The sequence below is a fragment of the Hyaena hyaena genome, unplaced genomic scaffold (genome assembly GCF_003009895.1).
Source record: "Hyaena hyaena isolate Hyena2069 unplaced genomic scaffold, ASM300989v1 scaffold_560, whole genome shotgun sequence".
NCBI lineage: Eukaryota > Metazoa > Chordata > Mammalia > Carnivora > Hyaenidae > Hyaena > Hyaena hyaena.
In genome coordinates this window covers 746,234-763,545 of record NW_024081192.1, presented here as the reverse complement: position 1 = coordinate 763,545, position 17,312 = coordinate 746,234, and positions in this window count along the sequence as shown.

Below are 17,312 nucleotides of genomic sequence, written 5' to 3'. Positions count from 1 at the left end.
CAGATTTGAACCGTAAAGCATTTAGAAGTGAGCCAGCATTTTTCTGCACCTCTTTGGTTCTTTAAGTTTGCTTGTGAAGTTATTTCACCCTATAGATGTTTTAAATTATCTTCTAATGCTTCTGCTTTCCATGCCCTGTAAGGGAGGTTTTCCCCACTCAACATAATAAAATTATTCTTTTATACATCCTTCCAAAATAAATTGTATGTATACCTGTAGCAGATCAGATGGGCTATAGATTTGAACAGAAGCAAAAGGTGATAAGCTGTAGCAAGCACAGAACTCATCTCATTTACTTCTTTTCTTTCAGGGATCCCCTACCTTTGTTTTCTAATGTCCAGCATCTTGAAAGCCATCCCACATATGTTTATAGCATACTTAATATAAATGAAGATATAATAAACAATTTGTATAGAAAAATTTCATTGTGATCCAAATAAAATATGCATACATAAATACAGACATTCTGATAAACACATACGTAACATACGAGTTCATACCAAATGAACTGGAATGATACAGAGCAAACAATTAACAGTGGTTTCCCTCACAAGTGGGGAAACAAAGGTAAAGGGGAGACCACGTTCTATTTTAAACGTTATGCACCCTTTCAACGTTTTAATCTCTGGAGTTTGCATATATTATGTTTATAAATTATTATAGAATAATTAAAATGTTGATAAGAACATGTTGAATCATTACCCCTAGCTACTCTCTTTCATTCACTGAACTGCATCGAAGAAGTGGTATTTGTCTGTGACTGACTAGCTCACGTATCAGTTCGACTGATATTGTTTCCCCTACATTGTGATTTCCCATTAAGTCTTCTGACACTGCATCTGTCTCCCGTGTTTTGAAAAGCTAATCATTTAATTCAGATAATAAGAGCAGGGCAATTTAAGTCAACAAATGTATACCTTAAATTCAGTTTCAGAAAAATAACTGCATCGACTGTCATTTGAAAAAGAGCTATGGCTATTACCATCCCCTCTGAAACTTTCTTGCTGGTCAAAAGGCTGTTTCATCTCCAGAGAAAATAGGGAGGTTGTCAAGCAATTCCACTACATGGTACAATCCATCCTACGATCTCTAAAAATCTGATTTCTTCTTTTGAATACCATATTTAAGTTAGATGATAGGTTTTGCATTGTAAATTGATGGAAAATATTCTTGTGCAATCAAATGTCAGTCTTGTTTCCAGAGCTTAAGACCCAAAATGTAAATGCCACTATATATTTTGAATGCACTTTAAATAAAAGAGCTCAGCAAGAGAGATGAGTCTGGATATAAAGAAATGCTTCTTAATGGGTCTCCAAGGGGTGTGTCAATCCCCCAAGTATTCTGAAACTCAAGTGGTAAAGGAAAAGTGTTTCTCTACTCAGGATACTTCTGACACAAATGTGTCAGTTTCCCACACTAAGCAATTCTCCGGTTCTCTGCAGACACCAACGGGGTGTCCAATTTAATTAAATTCTGATACTGACTACCCTGATTACCACAGATAACTCAGGTTAATGGCTCAGTCCCATAAGGCTGCCCTCAACTATAGATGCCAATTTCAAGTAGTTAGCTTCCAGGTTACCCACTCTTCTGTCTGGCTTGGCTACTAATCATGAGTACCCATACCCCTCCCCAGGTTCAATGATTTGCTCCAGTGGCTTGCAGAACTCAGGGAAACACAGCATTTATGTTTACTGGCTTATTATAAACACTATTGCAAAGTATACAACTGAACAGCCAGTTGAGGAGGTGCAATAGGGTGAGGTCTGGAAGAGTCCTGTGTGTAAGAGCTTCTGCTCCGGTGGAGTTGGGGTGCACCAGAACACAGGTATTTTCATGAACCTGAAAGCTCTCTGAATCCCATGGATTGGGCATTTTTATGGGGGGTTCATTACATAGCCATGATCAGTTATTAGCTCAATCTTCAGACTTCCATCCTCCCCAGAGGATGAAAGTTGAAAGTTCCAAGCTTGTAGTCATGACTTGGTCTAGGGTGACGAGCTCCCAACCTGAAGTTATCCAGGAGCCTGTCAAGGCTCACCTCATTAGAACAAAGACATTCCTATCACCCAGGAATTTCCAAGGGATTTGGGAGCTGTGTGTAAGATGTTCTTATCATTCCTGTCACTCAGTAAATTACAAGGATTTTAGGAGTTATGTACTAGAAACTGGAGGCAAAGATCAAATATTCTTATTATATCATAGATGGGCCACCCCATAATATAATATAATAGAAGATATATCAAACTTTTTCTTTCTATAGGCAGAGAGATGACACAGATGGTCTCTGGCAGTCCCTTCAAGCTTTAGGTTTCCTTTAAATCCATCACATATTTTGTATGCCTATAAACACACACACAAATGGACCATGCATGCATCCATTGATCTCTGACATTTGACTTCAAAACTATTTTAGATCTTCAGTAGATAGGTTAACCTTCAAAAGTACTAGAGTTTGGGGTGCCTGGGTGGCTCAGTCAATTAAGCGTCTGACTTTGGCTCAGGTCATGATCTCACCAACCATGAGTTCAAGCCCCACATTGGGCTCTGTGCTGACAGCTGAGAGCCTGGAGCCTGCTTCTGATTCTGTGGCTCCCTGTCTCTCTTCCCCTCCCCCACTCACACTCTGTCTCTCTCTCCTCCTATTTTTTCTCTCTCCTTTTTCTCTCTCCTATTTTTCTCTCTCCTCACTATTTTTTAAAAATTCGAAAGTACCAGAGCTTTAGCTGTCAGGGTTGTAGGAAAAAATAGTGTTTAATACTTTGAGATTCAATTGGCTACCATGTGAAAGTGCCCAGAACCTACCTAGAACCTGGTAAAAGCCCAGGGTGATATTCAAAAGATTTTACAATCAATATGGCATGGTCATCCACCAATCAGAGCAAACATCAGCTATAAAACTTTAATAGAAATATACCACAGCAGGGGTTCCTGGGTGGTTCAGTCAGTTAAGGGTCTGACTTCGGCTCAGGTCATGATCTCACGGTTTGTGGATTCAAGCCCAGTGTCCAGCTCTGTGCTGACAGCTAGCTTAGAGCATGGAGCCTGTTTCAGATTCTGTGCCTCCCTCTCTCTCTGACCCTCCCCTGCTCATGCTGTCTCTCTCTCTCTCAGAAATAAATAAAATATTTTAAAAAAACAGAAATATACCACAGCAAACTGGCAATATTATCAGGGCTAATGAAAGCTCAATAAGTGTTTGGACTTTTTTTTTCTTATGTGCCTTTGTTCACATAGAGTTTGTCAAGCTAGAATTAATATTTATAAGACATTATTGTCACAGTATATATGCTTTCTTAATTGGGTTATATAATCGTATTTACATTTTGTTCATTAATCTCTTATTGATACTGGAGGACAACACAAAGCTATCTCCCAGGAACTTGGAAATATGAGAAATAAGATCTCCCTCTTGAGAGTCAGATGATGAAATGATTTTTACCATAAGTCATCAGCCGTTATAGTTGAAGAACGATCTCAAATTAAGTAATCTGAGGAGCTCAAAGCAAAGTTAATTATCATATGAAAGCTGTGGAATACCTAACATCCAGAGAGACAGAAAGAGAGAGAAAAAGAGAGAAGGAAGGAAGGAGAGAGAGAGACAAAACAACAAAAAATATTCAGAACCACCCCATGGGAAGAGCAAAGGAGAAGCTGACCTAGACTAGCATACCCTGGCCAGCAGACTCGGAGTATAGTGGGCCGAAGTCAAGGCTACTCCTGGAGATAGAGAGGCTCAGGAAAGATAATGCTAAAGGATTTTCCCTGATATAGCTAAATTCCTTTCATTTTGGCCTACCTACCGATTTCATAAGGAATAGAGAAAATTGGTCTGTTCTGGTGCCCCTAATAATACAGCTCATTCTGGTTCCCATGAACTACTCTCTCACTGCCAATGAGTACATGGACATTTTGGTGCCTAGATCAGCCCTATGTGCATTTTAATTAGTACGAGCCAGCCACTGGGGCCTGATGGCCTCCCAGTACTCATACAAGAGGTAGGAGGCAGGGCTGAGTGCCAAAGACCACAAGATGTAAGTCACATAGGCCTAGGCTCAAACGACAGTTCTGCCTTCTGTAAGGCAATGTGTGTTTTTAAGCAAGGTTTAACTTCCCCAAGCCTTGTTTTACACACTGATAAAAATGTGTATAATAACTCCTCCCAGGTGGGGGTGATTAAATGCCATAAGGTTTTTGGAGGGCTATTGTCATCATTGAGAGTGAGTCTCTGGGCTCTGAGAACAGGAAGACTCAGCCCCATGACCAGCACCCTAACCCCTCCATCCCGGGAGGCCCTATCCATATGACACCTTCCTCTGTCATCCCCAAATGGCTGCACAGGTACGGGGCTATTATGCCTCCTTGCTGGACTCAGCTCACATTCCTCTTTGGATCCTCAGTGTCTCTCTCACAGTGGGTTTGCTTTGTTCCCTTGAATTGTTTTCAATTGTGAGAAAACAACCACACTCCATCAACAATAAAGCTACGGCACATCTGTAGAGGTTTTACCATCCATTTAATAATACAACAATTGTTATTCTCAGCATAGTGATCATTTAGAAATGGAGAGGAGAGATGTGCCCAATGACGGCTACTTTAATATTAGCTTTCGCTTAATTTGATTCTCATGGAAAACTGTGCTGTCTCATTAGTACTGCCCCTTCATTTCTAGGTTTAGAAAAGAAAAAAAAAAACAATGCTCATAAAGTTTAAGTGATTTACAAAGAAATGGAGTGAAACGGAGATCCTAGAATGTTTTCCATGTGTTTTTGACAATATCACACCACCCCCCCCACACACACACACGCACATACACCAATTAGTCGGTATGAATCTAAAGCTACTGTATGAATCTAAACATTTGACAGGAAAGATCAACTAGCACAAAAAAAAGAAGAAGAAGAAGGAGAGACAGATATTTCATAGAGCAAGCGAACAGAGACGGAGTCAATATCACGCAAATATTAAGAGTCTACAGTAGATCAAGGTGTCTACTTGGGGGAACACTTTTCTCTCATTCTTGATCATTCGGTCTATGAGAAGGGTGGTCAAGAGTTAACTCAGACTCTCTCTGCCCTGTTTTCACTCCACCCTGGGGAGCTGGAGTGATGGATCTGATTGGTAATTTGGGGAGATTTAACAGGGCATGTGTTGCTCAGCTCTTCCCTGTTTCCCAGTGGGAACGGGGATACTTGAGTAATGTTAGTGTTCTCTGCTGTCCCTCCCAAGGCTGCCATGACTGCAAGGTCCATTCTCTCCAATTCCTGGATTCAGTCATCAGGCATCATTGGCTTTCACACCAAGCCATATATTCTAACTCTGCTTTTCCAGGTAATCAAGTGATTATTTGGCCTCCATCTGCTTCCTTTGTTTTATTTTTAATTTAACCAAAACTCAGGCAGAAAGAAGAACGCTATTTATTGAACTACTCAATCACCCCTAAGTATAAGTTCTGGTATTATCAACGTTACCTTGGACAAGTTGGTTATCTGCCTGGTAATCTGAGACAAATCACTTAATCTCTCGAAGCCTCAGTTTCAACATCTCTAAAGTACACTAAATACCACTCAGATTAGACATGAACACGAAACAAGATTTAATATACATAAAGAGTAAGTACAAAGTGTAAGAATATATACACATACACACAAGTTCTCTCAAGCTGAATCGAGTGTCAGAATCACCTGGTGGGTTTGCTAAAACTCAAATTGTTGAAGCCCCACTCCTACCCTCCACCCTGTTTCTGACTCAGCAGATGAGACTTAGAAAGTTCTGAAGCTTCTGAGCTAGAAACCACACTTTGAGAACCCCTGAGATTACACATACATACACGCACACACAAACACACACACACACACAGATGTTTTACTAATTCAGCACTTGCCACATGGGATACTCTAAATAATATAGTGGTGCTGCCATTTTTGTTAAGTTGTTACAAGAGAATAGTTTAAGAGAGTGGTTCTCAAACTGGGGTGATTTTGCATGTGCACACACACACAAACACACACCGCAAGGACATTTGTGACTTTTTTATTGTCACAGCTAGAGCTGGTGGGGCTGGTGGGGGCTACTAGCATCTACTTGATCCATTGAGAAGAGGCCAAGGATTCCTCTAAACATCCTACAGTGCAAAGAACAGTCCTCCCCCACCCCCAGCAAAGAATTGCCTGGCTGAAATGTCAATAGTACCAAGATTGAGAAATCCTGCTCCAAGTCCTCTCCTAAAACCCTCTGCCATAAGTCAAGCATCTATGCCTACTTATTTTTCATACACACAAGCCTTTCTCACCATTTGATGGATACTTGACCCATTAGAAACCCATTAGGCCAAGGGGAAACCATTGTGAAACAATGGAAAGGAAGTTTATGTTTATTTTGTCACATTATACTAGATACATCAGTAGAAGAAAGGTTTTGACGTAGGAAAAGAAGGAAGATGGGGTGCCTGGGTGGCTTAGTCAGTAAAGTGTCAGACTTTGGCTCAAGTCATGATCTCACAGTTCGTGGGTTCAAGCCCCATGTCGAGCTCTGTGCTGACAGCCTGGAGCCTACTTCAGATTTTGTGTCTCCCTCTCTCTCTTCCCCTCCCTTGCTTGTGTAAATTCTCTCTCTCTCTCTCTCTCTCTCTCAAAAATAAATAAACATTAAAAAAAATTTAAAGAAGGAAGAATAAGTTCTGGAACCATGGTGTTTAGGGATGCGTAGAGGAAAAGGTTCCTTTAAGACAGAGCTAGAAATTTGTAAATAAAGACTTACAAATATGTAGGACAGGTATAAAATCATTGTTTAAATACAGGAATATAAAACAACTTCTATACAAGCTGCTTGCTCATTAAATTTTCAGGCGTGGAATGTTTAGCAATGTTAAGAGCTAAGGAAAAATCTTTTTCTCCCTGAAATTGTCCTGACTTTTTTTTTTCTATCAGCAAACAAACAAGACACAATTTTAGTAGTCAGCAGTTTAGGAATGTGGTATAGTTTGTGCTTTTTGGGAATATTCGATGGACCTTCCAACATAATTCTTTTGAGTGATCTTTTCTTACACTCACAGAAAATCTTGATTGGGAAAAAATCCAATATTTTTGGATCCAGGTTCGAGCACATGGGTTTTGTCACTTTCTCTGCCATGACCTCTCTGAGCCTCAGTTTCCTTGTCAGCACAGAGCACAAGCTGCAGAAATTATAAACTGGCAGTGCACGGCCCTAGTTTCAGGAGGCACTGAAAGCCCAGGAAGTCCTTGAGGCAGGACAAGTCAGGTATATATTGGCATGAAGCCTCATTAGCCACCTGGCACAATGACCCATTAAACAGATCTGATGCTGGACCCAGGACTCTGACCCATCAACCGTCAAGAAATAATCTCCTGGTTGCTTTTCCATGAGCAAAACAAACTCACTAGAGAGAAGAGAAAGTTCAGGAAACCATCTTGGTTTAGAGCTACTGTTTGCCAAGTAACTAAAGAACTTTGACAGGAAAAGGGCACGCTCAGTTTCAAACTGCCTTCCCTCATACCCCCAGGAAAACCTGAAGGCTCCGTAAAGAGAAAAGAGTGTAGCCGAAGCTAAAAGAGGGGCCGGGTTGGGGTGCCTGAGTGGCTCAGTCAGTTAAGCCTCTGACTTCAGCTCAGATCATGACCTCGTCTTCCCGGAGTTCGAGCCCAGCACCAAGCTTTGTGCTGACAGCTCAGAGCCTAGAGCCTGCTTCCGATTCTGTGTCTCCCTCTTTCTGTCCCTCCCCTGTTTATTCTCTCTCTCTTTCTCTCAAAAATAAATAAACATGAAAAAATTTAAATAAGTAATAAAACTTTTTTTAAAAAAAGGAGAGACTGTAGATTAAAGGTGTCAGAAGTTACCACGGAGCAGATAACAAAAACTTCACGTTTAGCACAATTTAAGACTGTCAGAAACACAGAGAAAATTCTAAATCTTAAAAAATAAAAAAGAGCAATAACATAGGAAGGAACAAGAAAAATTGGACACAAGACAAAGAGGAATATTTTCAACATATACCCCACTATACTATTACCAACCTAAAGTTTTCCCAATATACACACATAGTTTAATATTATAAAATCCATACATATAATTTACATTAGTGAGTTAAAGAGAATTACCATAAGACTATCTTAAAAATGAAGGAAAATTGTTTTATGAAACCCAACATTGATCCATAATTTTATCAAATACAACACTGATCCACAGTCTTGACCTAATAAAGAGGTCCAATACCTAGAGCAAATGTGACCCTAATGGAAACATTTGTGCATTAGCAACATGGCTCCCTAGGTCTCTAGTGCCGATAGGCATGGCTGCTCTAGACAGGAGGGGCGACCATGTTTGAAGCATGGACCTCTTAGGAAAGCAGGTTTGAGAGAGTTCCAAAGTGGGTATATGCGGAAAACAGCATGACAGATGGGACAAAGGGGACCCACAGTGGCAAAGAAACAGGGAGACAAAGATCTGAGTAGATGCCATTTCAAAACATTCCCTAAGGTCACAGAGAAACATACAACACACACAACATATACTGTACAAGTACCTATGTGTGCATATATGCACAACACTCACATATACACCATACATACAACACACACAGCAAACATATATTATACAAACAACATACACACCACACCTACAGCACATTTACAACACATGTGTACTGCACACAAACTGCACATACACACATACGTATACACCACATATATAGTGCAGACAGTATACATACACCACACAAATACCGCAGACATACCACATACACACAGCACATGGCACACACATATGTCTCACATACTCTATACACGTCACACATACACCATACACACACCGTCCATATACCACACAGAGGAACACACATTATGTATATAACATTCAAATCACACACACACACACACACACACACACACACACACACACACCAAAAAAAAAGTTTCCCTAAGGTGAACTCTGTCCCTTCTCCCCACCTTGCCTTTCCAGGGGCCAATTCCTATGACTTGAAATCTTGGCAGAACTTGCCTCCCTCACATTCATCACCCGGGGTGATGATGGAGGGGAAGGGTCTTCACAGAGCCAATCCAGGACACCTGTGGGGTCACACACCGGGCAACTGGGGGCCCGAATGACTGGGCATGCGCATACTTTGGCAGACACTCTGCTGTTGAAACTTCAGTCCCTGAGGACACAGGAAAGACCTTCAAGCGTCAGGCTTGCTTTTGTTTTTTATGTCTTCATTACCCTTCTTTCTACAGCTTAACAAATCTGAGTGCAGAATGTAGAACTGTAGGAAAGAAGGTGGATTCGTTATATTTGGGAAGGTACGTTGGGCTCCAGCTTTGTAAAGAGATGACTTTTCTGCAGATAGCAGCTGAGGTGGCATATGTTCTGAAGCTGTAGTGCATGCAGTGTAAAATAGAAGCTACAAGGGTAAAATGCTGTCCCAAGGAGTTTACAATCTGTGTTTAATTTGAAATACCATGGAAGAGGCACTTAAATCTCAGAAGTCTAGGGTCTGCTGAACTATTTCCTTTGTTCATTTTTTTCCATAATTATGAGGCTTTTAGGACTGGCTAAGATGTAAAAGACCCAGCATTCGCCATCTATGTTATTAAATACTATATTTATTTTATAAGAAGAAATGTCCATTATCGGGTCAGTGTGTATTAAGGAGAAAGAGAGAGGGGAAAGGCACGCAGGGTCTCTCTAAAGAGACATCTAGAATTTGGCACTACTTACCATCAGAGTGCTCCAAGTTTTTAATTTCCACAGTTAAGTTGCATTATATTTTTATAGGACATCACTTGGGGATGAAAATTCTAAGTCTGCAAAGCAGAATAGACTGAGTAGGTTGTGGGGGGATGTCCTGGAACAAAGAAAACCACCACAGATGTTATTCAGGCACACCTGAGGTGACATTTAAGCATTGTATTAAAGAATGAGTGGGTTTTCACCAGTAGACCAGGTGGGGAAGAATGTTCCAGGACAAGAGAGCCCCATGCAGAGAGGAACATGGCACAAAAAGTCAGAGTGTGTTCAATGACCAGTACATTCTACGGTGCAACAGAGACACAAGGTGCTCAGGTAATTAGTGAGGGGTTGAGTTTGGAGCAGTACAAAGAGGGGCCACCTCATAAGAAGCCACATACACCCCCATTTGTCCCCATTTATCATTCAAGGACTTTTCTGCTGCTAGCGAAAAAAAACCCAATTCCAACTGGCCTAGCAAAGGAAAGGGAATTTATTGTTTCACTAAATTGAAAGATCTAGGTGTAGGCTAGGGGTACAGCCAGATTCAGGGTTCAAATGAGGCCATTGGGGATCAAGTTCTCCCCAGCTTTCTGCTAGGTTGGCTTCATTCTTAGACTCCACATGGAAATTTCCAGAATCAACTCCAGTGCCCAGACTAGGGTAAGTGGAAGGAGGTACAGAAATCAAGGGGGAACCTAAAAATTCAGTAATCAAGATAAACAACATTTTCATGCAATCTTCTGAAAATTCAAAATGAAAGCAAATAAATCTGTGATGAGCAAGTATCAACATTCTAAACAAAGATAAGATCGGTATTACTGGTTTTTCCTTTTGCCTTGGGCTCCATTCTGGCTGTGGTTTTAAATAAAGGCAGAACTGGTAATGACGCTACCGAAATAAAGGAGTGAATGGATCCTGGGGGTGGGGAGGGCAGAATCTGATGCCCACCACATCATGGTGGTACATCTTAACTTTATCTGTAGGCAGTGGGCAATCATGGAAGAGTCTTAATCAGTCAAGAGGCGTAAAGGCAGTGGATGGAAAGAACAGATGGAAAGATTGGAGGAAGGAAATTCAGGGACAGGAGTTAGGAGACTATTTGCCCAAGCTTAAAGCAGTGCCAGTTGGGGATGGCAGGAGGGGATGCTGGGGCCATGGGGGACAGAACTGAGAGGTAATTAGGAATCGAAGCAGTAGAACTTGGAGAAATGAGACATGTTAAATAGTCAAGGATAGTTCTTCCGTTTCTGGATGAACTGGGGCTAGCTGGATGGTAACACAATAACCAAGATTAAGAATTTAGAATATGGGCAGATAGGCTATTGGTCCAAGGGACGCAACAGTGAGGAAGAGATGGTCTGCTAGACAGATTGACTTTAAAGTGGCAATAGCCAGCAGACAACTGGATCCGAACCTCACGAAAGGTCTGGACCAGATAAGTGGCTTTGGAAGGTAGTATCCTATGTAAGAGGTAGTTAAATCATGGGAAGTTTACCAAGTTTGCCCAGGGGGTGCGTACAGAAGAAAGAGAGAAGACTGCGGATGGAATCAATATCATTGGGAGTTCTCCAACGAGTGCAATTTAAAGAAATAACCATGGCCTTAAAGTATCTTCCTTATTGATCTTACAACTCCCAGATTTTTTGTTTTTAACTCCCAGAATGTCCACATTACTCCTGCCTCGGATTAAGTCACTAAAAGCATTCCGACGTGATACAAAGCAAGTCAACACGGCTAAGAGAGCCGCCGAGGGAAGAGACCCAGAGCGCACAACTTCCAAACCGATGGGGAAACGGAACGAGAAAACTCGCACTACCTATTGGGTTGTGACTGCATTGCACAACCTTGGTTATAGTTGGTCTCTCAGCTTGAGCCTGAAGGAATTAAAGTTCTCTCATATACCTTGTACACTCTAGTATCTATTTAAATGGGAGAGTTAAGGGAAACAGAAGAAATGCAAAGAAAGAAAGGAGTTCAAGGGGCCTGTGGTCTGGGCCCACCGTAGGGTCTATGCTCTTCCCTACCTCCCTTCCAGTTCGGACTGAAAAAATCAGTCACCGCTGGAGGCCCCTCGCGGGTGCCAACTGTAGGCAAAACGCATGAAGGCAGCATCTGACTTTCAAGACAGGGCAGACAGGGCTCTTGATCCCCTACGCGTCTTTGAACAGAGGGGCCGAAAAGTAAAGGCAAGTGTCTAAAATATCAGAACATTCCATCAGGAAATGCATGATTCAGTAACAGCCTGCAGTGTAACTTTTTTAAAGGCCCCGTGATCTACGACGAGAAAGATTGCTTCATTTGCAGCGAAGGCCAGAATCATTATTTTTTATAGTGTGAGGTTCGGCGGACTTTAAAAATCTCTTGTTATTCTAAAAACTTTAGCCTGTTTTTAATTAAGACAACCATGTCAGCTGAAAAACGTGGCATATTTGCATAGAAATAAATAGCAAAGCAAAACCTTCATTTTAAGCCATTTTAATCACTTTCCCAGACACGCTGGTAATTACTTCTGGTTGACACCCCTGAAGTGCTTTCCAGCAACACTGAATATAGTTGTATCAATTGAAGTCCCCCCCCATCCCCCCCCCCAATCCCGGGCAGAAAGATGAAATGGCCAGGATATGTTTTGGAGTGGGCGAATCCCATTTTTCATCCGTGCCTAATAATTAGCAGAAATTCATTACTCTGTGTTTGTTTGAGCCTGAACAATATCAGCCTGTAATTACTGGTAGCTTAGGGCAAAGTAAATATTTGATGTGATGCTGGTAAATCAGTTTTTAGTGATACAAGGAGTTAGCTGATCATGTATTTCTTTAGCCTGTAATAAGATTCTAAGTATTAACCACAAAGGTGAGGCTGAACCTTCCCCATCTGTTGTCGGGCCTTTGTGCTGCAAACAAATAACAGGAAAGAGAATGGCTGTTGGAACACCAAGCTAATGAACCCCTGGGGGACTAGGGCTGTCTACTTGGGTTAAAAACAGGAAATTGCTTTTAGCAAACTCAGTGCAGAGGGGAAAAATGGCTACAGTAGCCTTATTGCTGAATCCCATTTACTGTTACAGGGCTAAGCTTTGGTTTAGGTTTGATTTAAATCTTTAAGTTTTTTTTTTTTTTTTTTTTTTTTTGAGTCTGAATGCCTGCCACTAGAGGCGAATTTAAGCTTTCCTGGCTGGTTTACTAGATATTTTTTAAGTCTTAAAATTAAGCAATATTCTTTATGTAAAAACACAGCAGGTGAGTTCTCCATGATCTTCTCCAGAGGTTACTATAAAAGAGCCCATAAAAGTGCATAGGACTTCGTAATGGACAAAACATGAACACCTACACATGTCACATTTATACCACTCCAGCTCAGCAAGGTCTGCAGAGCCAGGGGTATGGAGAAAACGGAGTCTTGGCAAAGTGAAAGCATGGATGGGAGCTCACAGTTTTGGTCAGTGGTGGAAGGATGGAGCACAGACCACTCACACCTTGTTTGGGACTCTTTCCATGACCCCACATTTACCTCTGGGTCAGTATCAAGACCAACCCCGCAGCCGTGGCTTCAGAACCAGAGGTGATGGCCCCTCTCAAGGCTTAGGAACACTGGCAGCACATTGCACAACACGAGGGGGCACCCTATGAATAGCTCCCCAAAGCACAACTCCCCAGAACACCATGTAAATACCTGACTAAGTCAATAGGAGGTGGACCAGAGAAAAGCATGAATTGGAAAACAAACTTGGTGGGCATCACTTTAAGCTTCCTGAGCACACATACTATTTCTCTTTCTCTCCCTCTCTCTCTCTCTTTAATTTATTTTTGAGAGAGAGGTGGAGAGAGAGTGGGGGAGGGGCAGGAGAGGGGGACAAAGGATCTGAAGCAGGCTCTGGGCTGAGAACAGAGAGCCCAATATGGGGTTTGAACTCACAAACCATGAAATCATGACCTGAGCCAAAATCAAGAGTCAGACGCTTACGGACTGAGCCACCCAGGCGCCCTTGTTTCTCTCTTCTTTGTATCCCACAACCTAGCACATTGTCCAAGTGGCTCAGGCTCAGTAACTATGTGTCTTATTCATGTGTTGAGCTGAGATATACTGATCCATCCTCAAACCCACGTCAGCTTATTCTTACAGTGAAGTTCTAATTAAACCTCCTCTCTACTTGGAAATCATCAAGAGTTCCATATTACTTACCATTGGCCTGGCATTCAAAGCCCCCATCAATAACCCCTCTCACTGTTAGGATCCATCCAGAATGGATTATTGTTACCTCCAAAACATGCCCTAGTAATTGTCACTTCTATAAAATTGGCTCATGTTGCCCCTTTTGATACTATTTCTCTCTTTGAAGTACTACCGACCTGTTCAAATTCATCTCAAAGGCTGTCTCCCCCATGAAGACCCTTCTGGTTCCATCAGTTGAATAAGATATCATTCTCCCCTGAACATTCATGGTTGAAGCTTTCTGAGTCTAGCTTCATACTCTGCCTTAAATAGGCTGACATAGATGAAATTCTCAATATTCATATGCTTCAACCTAAAATTACCACTTTTCCCTTATTTGAGAACTTCTAGAGGAATGGAACTATATGTTCTCTTGGTGAGTTTCCTCTGCAATGCTTGCCCTGAAAAAAAATGAACAATAATTCTCACTCAACAAAAAAGTCAATGGTTGCTCCTTAAACTCTTCCATTTCCTTTCACATTATATTCACTGTATAAGGTGTATCAGGTCCCAACCTACTTTTACGACTTCTCCCTCTCTCTCTCTCTGTTTCTCTCTCTTTCTTAACATTGAATCTATTCTAGAAATTGCAACTCCACACTAGTTAGAGCTGAACTAAAGTTGAAGAGAGTTGATTATCAATCTAACTACAGCCTATAGTAATAAATATGAGCTTCATATTTTATTCGTTCTTCTATCCAGCTAACATGCATTGAGAATCGTCACTTTGCCAAACATTTGGAGCCACCAGAAAGACACAGCTAAAATATTTGGTCTCCATCTTCCAACCGCAGTCCAATAGGGTAGACAAGCAAGAAAGCCAATGATTTACAGAGAAGATGGCAGGTACAATGAAAGAGGCACACAAGGTCCTACGGGTTCAATTCTACTTGACAAAATAATTGGAAACTACTATAGTATTAATTCTTCAAAGGACAGTTTAGAGTTCATCTTTCCAATAACCACGTGGGGAGATGCAGGGTCTTGCCTCTCTGGTCATAGAATCTATGAGCATCCAGGCCAATGATTAATCTTCCATTTTCATCATTATCATCTGTGTCAAAAATGTGTTTGAATTAATAAGACTCTTATTTGATTTGCATTTCTATATCCACAAGTAAGAGTATCAATATCTTAAATAGTTTACATAATAAGTTGAATTCACATATAAGTTTCATCCGGATAGGAATAAAATGGATTTTTCAACTACAGGAAAACAGCAAAATCAGCATGGTATTTGGGGGAGGCCACATCCTTATGTCGTTGACACCAATATCAATGATACATACAATGTCATTGACATCGATGTGGGAATGGCCCACATCAGCTTGGGATCTCCTCTTTTGGAAATGCCCCTGGGACATCAAGAAGTAGCATAGCATAATGGTTAAGGGCTGGTCTCCTGAGCCCCAGCATGTCTGGCTTCAATCTAGCCTCTGCCCCTGACTAGGTAAGTGACCCACGCAACTTGCCTGATGGCTTTGTCTCAATTTCCCCATGCAGGGAAAGAGGAATAACAGGCAGACCTACCCCTAGAGCTGTCATGAGGATTATGTGAGTTACTATTTATAGCAGGCTGAGAATAGTACGCAGCCCGTGCTAGGGATCACAAACCTATGTTAAATACAAATAAGGCCAGTAAACATCATGAGACAGTGGGCATGATGAATTTCAAATTATGTTCTCATTCGAGTGAACAAAAAGAATTCTAAAACCAAACTCTAGAGAAAAAATTATTCTACAGCACTTTTATGCTGTAGGCGTTAATGATAGTGGTCCGTGACTGGCCATGTTTTGTAAATATGAATATTTACTGCTCTATTTGTTCATTGTTCATTATTTAATTTTTGCCAAATCTTTTACACATCTGTTTACATGTTAAAAACCTTCAAACAAAAACCATGCTCTTTGAACTTGCTCTCAAAGGCACAAAATCCAAGTGGGCGCTATTTGCTGACGGGGAGCAACTGAACAAACAAGTTCCTTTGCCTTTTTTAAGTGTTGGTTTCCTTGACCTTGGGGGCCTGTGCATACATTCCCTTTTTGTTTCGTTTACCATGATTTTCTTTTGAATGCTGAGGGATGGTGGGAAAGATAGCTTACCATTATCGTTAAATAGATTTGAGTGATTTGTAATATCATTCTATTCCCACAAAGTGCAGTCCGCTTCAGGACTACCGTTTTGCTGGCAGGGTCTGCAGTAGGTCATTGAAGACTTGAGGCAGGTTTCATTTAGAGACAACCGAGGGAGAGACCTACAGATGAGGAGAGGCAGTGACTTCACAGCAGCGGCGCCATCTCTAATCTGATCAAAGGGCTCGCTTGCTGGATCAGCCTGGAGAGCCTTAAATTCATACTCCAATCAATGGGATGTAGTAAATAATATAAAATATAATGATAGACTGGAACTGAGTGATTCCATATTTTGTGGGGGACAGCATGTTACCAAAACATAAAGACAGGGGACATGTCAGAAAAAAAAAAAAACTGATGCTGGAACAGATCTGGAACAGAATTAAAACTGCTTACAAAAATCCTCCTTAAAAAAAAAAGACAAATTAGGCTATTTCAGTTCCACTTCTTGCACAATCTATCCTCTAATGGACTACTTTGTTAGACAAAATATCTACATGGGACTTCTCAAAGGATGGAAGATCCTTTGAAGAAAAAACATTTGCAAGGAGAAAAATGAAATCTTCAGAATATTGTTTGGAAATAAGAACGAGGCAAGGTCAACAGGTTGACCACCAACCAAAATATAACGTTTGTTTAACCGAAAGCAAAAAGCAGGTTACAGATAACAGCAGGTTAAGGTTATCCTAACCTTAAGCAGGTTAAAGATAAAACACTTGACCCTGAAAAGTCCTCCTGAGTATATCTGTGTTCACAATAAGTTATTAAATAATATTCATGTGAGAGAAAAGTGAAACTGTCAAGAAGTTAGATCGGTTCCAAAATTACGGATGTGTTACAGCCCTCACCAAAATCTCCCAACCTAGAACTCAGAGACCCAGCACAGTATCTGTGGGACAGGTGGCTGAGCTCATTAGTAAGCTAGTATAACAGAAATATTCCCTTAAAGAGGGAATTATTCTGTATAATCTCTGTGAACCATTACCCCCAAAAAAAGTACTTTTATGAGCTTCCAAGGATTGAAAACGAGGTTAGAGGGCAAGAACTACATAAAAGAAGTGTATGAGGTCAGTGAGGTGAAACTTCTGCCGTCAATATCTGCTTAGCAGACACAAAGTGTTGACTACAAAGTCTGTTGTCAGCGGGTAGCCTCCCCCACAATGCGGATTTGGTACTCCAGAAGTGTTTCTACTATTATTCCTAAGAAACTCTCTGCTTCGTACCAC